General features: G+C 47.9%; 1 pseudogene; it reads left to right on the top strand.

Moving 5' to 3' along the window:
• Positions 1 to 537: 537 nt before the first annotated feature.
• LOC121838347 lies at positions 538 to 1,938 on the top strand (annotated as a pseudogene).
• Positions 1,939 to 5,868: the final 3,930 nt, after the last annotated feature.

The following is a 5,868-nucleotide window of genomic DNA, read 5'->3' as shown; positions in this document are numbered from 1 at the left end:
TCCCGAAGCTCAATGGCGGCGTAAGGAAATTAAGATATTTTTGGTAGAACATGAGTTGGGCGGTACCTAGCGCTACTTAGCCTAGCTACTTGCAATTACTCTGCTTGACCTTGCCATCTGGTGGCAAGCGATTTAAGTAACCTTCGTTCACGCTACGCGATGAACAGCGGCTTCGAGTTTTTTCTTTTGAGGGCGGCTTTTGGTTTCGCGGATTGGTTTGCCATTCCTCCGTGATTTTTGGTTGACGAAGGAATTGTGAGATGAGAAATAGCAAAAGTAAGACGTAAAGCGCGCGAAGTAACTGGGTATCGGTTATCTCCATGGAGCATCGCAGTGCTGACGACGAAAAGACTGAGTAACTGTTTTTAAAACGCAAGTTTCCTTACCTGCGGGGGGGGGGGGGGGGGGGGAGGAAGAAGGATCCTATCTGACTAGCTAGGTCGCCATTTTTTCTTCTCTTGTTCAATTTTCCGATACGTACAATTTAAGACGCCCATCCAAGTCAACCTTGGCCTTTCGAGGCAGGGTTACACTGGTATGTCCTGTGCCGATGGATATCCCCCAACCCCAAGCTCGGATATTACCGAATCAGACCATACCTACAATGGAACACAAGTGAGCCCCCAAACTAAACGACGCAAGGGAGACGGTGACGATGAGGAGATATTTGTGAACGACCACCCCGAAAAAAATGGAAGAGACGGAAGACGGAGAGGACTCTGAGTTCACCTTAGTGCAATATCGTCGACAAAGGGCGACAGGGGTCCCAGTCCTTCTAACGTCCGTGCAGGAGGACAAGCGGTTGCAGCAACAAAACCCGCTGAAATTGTCTGCTGAAGTAAAGACACTGGCTGGCGCGCCCATCGTGAGACATCGTTTTACAGCGAGGGGAGGTCTTTTACTTAGTGTCTCAGAAGTACCGACTGTGCATCAACTCGTCAAGGCGCACTCCCTTTGTGGGATCCCAGTACAAGCAACAATACCCAAAGCGTACCTACAAAACTTCGGTCTCATCAAAGGGGTACCGAAGTGGTACACTGATAATAACTTTAACGAATTTCTGGGACCAACCGGTGTGATTGCCGCTCGTCGGCTCTACCAGCGACACGAAAATGCAACGGATGTTGCCCAACCAACCGACCGAGTAGTTCTAACATTCCGTCCAAACAACGAGCGACCGGACAAGATCAACCTCGGCTTCACACGGCACGAGGTAACCGAATACATTGAAGCACCCCCAAGGCGTTTCAACTGCCACGCCCTCGGCCACATTGCAAAGTACTGCAAAAGGAAAACAAAATGAAAAATATGCGGAGAACCACACTCGTCCAATGAATGCCCTGGCACACTTCCCACCAAGTGTGAAAACTGTCTCGGTGACCATCCTGCTTCTTATGCAAATTGCAAGGTACGCCTGGCAGCGCTTTCAAGATACAATCTTTCATTCACGGACCAAAGCTTGTTGAAACGCAACGCGAACTGCCTGAAGCACAAGAAAAATATCCTGCGCTCCAAAAAGAAACAACGTACGCAGATCGTTCCCATGCGCAAGCAGGACGAAAAAATCAACATAAGAAGGACTTGTAAGAAAGAACTACATCGAGTTCAATAAGTATCCCTTCTAAACGTACTTCATCCACTAATAAAAAAAACTCAGGAAAGTCAGATGCGAAGAAGGACCAACAAGAAATGACCCAGACTAGACCAAATAGAAACCTTGCATACAGTGATGTACTTTCTGGTCGACATGTGTCTGAGGAGCCAGCGGAAGAATCAGCCACAGTCGCCGATAGCATACTATGCTTCATCTTCTCTGCAGTGCGGAGCGCCATTGCACAAATGCCACCAAGCTCCTTGAAGACAATTTTACAAGGAAGGATGCTCTTTGAAGCAGCTATCGTCGGAATCGTAAAAAATTCTCAACACAGCAATTGCTGAGAGCAACGCTGCGGGATCGCCTGTGCGCGCGCCGGTCGCGCCAGGTCGTATCAAGATGCTTCCATCGATCATCCAGTGCAATGTTAATACTCTTCGACCTCGACTTGCCGAACTTCGTCGCCGCCAACTGGAGATTCAACCAAATGTTCTTGCTCTTCAAGAAGCGCATGTACAACCAGGCCCTCATCGATTATCCCCATACGTCCAATATCACAGCAAGACACCGCACCTCGACGGGAAGTCTAGGGCATCTATATTCGTGCAGAGTCACCTCAAGCAAATGGAAATCGACCTTAGCTACTTGAACACGCTATACGATCAACATGCAGCAGTAACAACAAGAATGGACAAGCATGATATTACTGTTGCCTCAAGCTACGTCCTCACCAACCATGGGATTCCGATGAAATGAGAAAGATTAGAAAACGCTGTCCTGGGCCAATTATATGGTGCGGAGATTTTAATGCGAACCACCCTGTTTGGGGAAGTGACACGACCACACAAAGGGGAAATGCGCTCATTGATGCAACGAAAGATCTAGGCTTAAGATGCCTCAACAACGGATCGCCAACATTCATTCGTCCTCTCCTTAAAACAGACAGTGTTCTCAATCTAACATTCGTATCACCCGAAATACAGATGGTCTGGAATGCAGAACCTGACACATGGGGAAGTGACCACGTGCCCATCTGGCTCCTCCCCATCACGGCTATCCCGCGGAAGATCAGAACGCATCAGATTACCAACTGGGATGTTTATCGCGTAACCCTTAGCACGATATTAACAAGCCAAAATCCTCCAACAATTGAGGAGGCCGTAACCACCGCCTTCGAAGTCGCCACTAAACAAATAGCGCTCCCAACGACAAACCCAGTCCCAGACCTGGCTGGCATATTTGAACCTTCGCGCCGCATCCCGCCGAGCTCAAAGAATAGCTAGACGTTCTAAGCGACTGCAAGACTGGACAACATCACGACGAATTGAGGCAAAGCTTCGCAGATATACCGTACAACTTGGCCGTCATCAATGGCAACAGAGAAGTAATTCACTAAACACTGACACAGGATCCCGCCTCCAATGGACGACAGTCAAATGCCTACTCACTGCAGTCCCACCTAAAGTCTTTTTTGCAGCAATTGCCATCAAAAACAAAATCTCATTTGCTACCCTCAGAGAACGATTTGCAGATGAATTCACCGCTCACATCAACTCACCAAAGGCAGTTTTTCTTGGACCCAGGCCTCCCGTTCCACACTTCCCAAAAAGTCAGTTGATGACGACTTTACGTTATCAGAGTTAAATTACGCCTTGTCAAACTGCCGTCGACGGGGTGCCCCGGGACCTGACGGTATAACTAACCAGGCCTTAAAAAACATCTACGAAGAAGACCGACCCAAACTACTAGCCTGCTTCAACATTTGGCAGAGAGGAGTACTACCCGATGCCTGGTTGCAATCGACCGTGATAGCTATCAAGAAAGCAGGAGAGCGCGCGAATGACTTGTCCTCAATTCGCCCAATATCGCTGACGTCCTGCACCCGCAAGGTAATGGAAAGGAAGATCCACCGCCGTCTCACATGGCACTTGAACATAAAACACGTTCCCACACGGATGTTCGGGCTTCAGAAGAGGTCGATCCACAGCAGATGCCATCGGAGATATGCCTCGTCTCTTGTAGAGGCCAAAGCACAGAAACATGTTCCACATGCCGTGTTCTTGGACATACATCGTGCTTTCGGCGCTCGTCCTCACGACATAATAATAGAGATATTGCAATTAATCGGGGTAGGAGGTTGGGCCCTGGCATTTGTACGATATTTTCTAAACAAACGAACGCTCCAAGTTAGACTGGCCAGGCATTTGAGTACGCCACGCGAGTGAACACGAGGAGTGTCACAGGGAAGTGTCCTCAGTCCGCTACTCTTCAACGTTGTCATGGCAGCACTCCCCTCTGCTTTACCAAAGGAAAGTATCTTTCCAGTCAAGTGCACAATATACGCTGACGACGTCGTACTGTGGTGTGCTGGTTCAACGCTCCTCCCGACAACAGTTGAAGCACAACTCTAAAAGGCTCTCAACACCATCTCGGCATTCCTCTTTCACGCTGGCCTCACATTGTCTACTGGTAAAGGTCTGTTCAAACGATGCATCTTTTAGGCGCGCAACAGTTTCGCGACACTCAAGTTTTGCGAAATGTGCTCGTTCACACGTACCGCTTCACGTGCAACAACGATGACGTTTAGACTCGCGAAAATAGTTTGGGTGTTACCATAAAGTGGCGCTTCAGTTGAAAGCCAACATCATCATCATCACCATTAGCCATTCAGCGTCGTTCTCCATCTCCCGCCACATTCTAAAAGTCAAAACGCAGGCGAGCTGGTGAACAATCATAATTAAGAAATAAAACCTTACGACAAGGAAACAAAAAGGGACATACACACCACCGTCTTAAGATCAGCACAGCATACAGCTGTTATTTACTTCCATTTACTTAATTTACTCTTAAATTGTCATTTACTAGTTGTTGAATTGTCATTTACTGCCATTTACTTTATTTACTGTTGAATATGTATAATTTGGATGGAGGTTGACGAAGAAGAAGACTGTTGTGGAAGTAAATGAGCTGTACGCTGTGCTGGTTTTGAGACGGTACTGTGTACGTCCCTTTTTGTTTTCTTGTCTCAAGGTTTTATTTCTTAATTATGACTAAAAATAGACGCGAATTATTATCATCACCAATTACGTCTTCGTCCATCTCTGGATTTTTTTCCGATATGCTACTCACTTTTCCTTCAGTGGCGCTTGACGTGCTTGTGGAAGCGCCGGCAGTATCCATCGTTCGTGGTTTCGGTTTTTTTCGGATTTGGCTCGGCTACAACACCGGCAGTGAAGTGGTCTTCTCAAACAGCTCGTTCCCCACTCAAAGGCCACGGGAGAGCGTCTCTAAGCGGCCATTGGCGGCGCCCTCAGAGTGATTGACAGGACTCGGCAAAGTTTCAGCAAAAGCTCGCTCCAGAAGCGAGGTGTGCGCGCAACTTTTTTTAGATACGCGCGTCCTTTTCGGACTCGTTCAAACGGTGCAACCATTTCGCGAAACTACGTTTGGCGACACTAGATGCGCGAGAAAAATGCATCATGTGAACGGGCCTTAAGACCTCCACACTCACCTACAGACCACGAGGGCGATTATGTTCCGAATTCTCAAGACTTGGCGTTGTAGGAGAACGGATTCGAAGGCGGACAAAAGTTAAATACCTTGGCGTCTTTATAGACGACAGAGTGAACTGGCGCCCTGCCGTTAAGCACGTCATGAAAGAGTCTCGTAAACTATGTGGTGCTCTTCACCGCATCGCGAGTCAAAAACTGGGGTCTATTCCAGTCATTACTGTTGAGGCTCTATCGACGTCTTATTGTAAGCAGAGTGCTCTACGCACTTCCCCTACTCGAGATAGCAGGGCCACAATGAACAAGTCTTGAAACTTTCCACCGAACGGCGCTAAGGTTCTGCCTTGGCCTACCCTGCTCATCACAAAATGTGCCCACACTCGTAGAAGCCGGCGACTCCCCACTACGGAATTAAGCACAAGAACGAGTGCTTCGACATTTCACTAGGCCTCCACAGTGCACATAATACAACCCAACTCATCGAAGGCATCATAGCAAGGCATAATTCTTTTTTAGGAAGGATGGGCGAAGCATTTCGTTCAACAATCGGCTATCCTTCTAAAGTTCCAGAGACACTTCCGCCTCGCTGAGACGAAGAGAATCTACAAATACTGGGAAGTATTCCTGACCTGCCTCGGCGAGGTACGGTCGCAGATTGCGTAGCATGGTCTATTACTGAAGAGTTGATAACCACAAACTACGCAGGAAAAACACATAAATATACAAGTGGTAGCATACGTGGAAATTCCGCAAAATCTGCCTACT

This window comes from Ixodes scapularis, unplaced genomic scaffold, assembly GCF_016920785.2.
Source record: "Ixodes scapularis isolate PalLabHiFi unplaced genomic scaffold, ASM1692078v2 PGA_scaffold6__148_contigs__length_123643588, whole genome shotgun sequence".
Lineage (NCBI taxonomy): Eukaryota > Metazoa > Arthropoda > Arachnida > Ixodida > Ixodidae > Ixodes > Ixodes scapularis.
The sequence above is the reverse complement of the archived record's forward strand: the minus strand, read 5'-3'. Positions and strand labels throughout refer to the sequence as shown.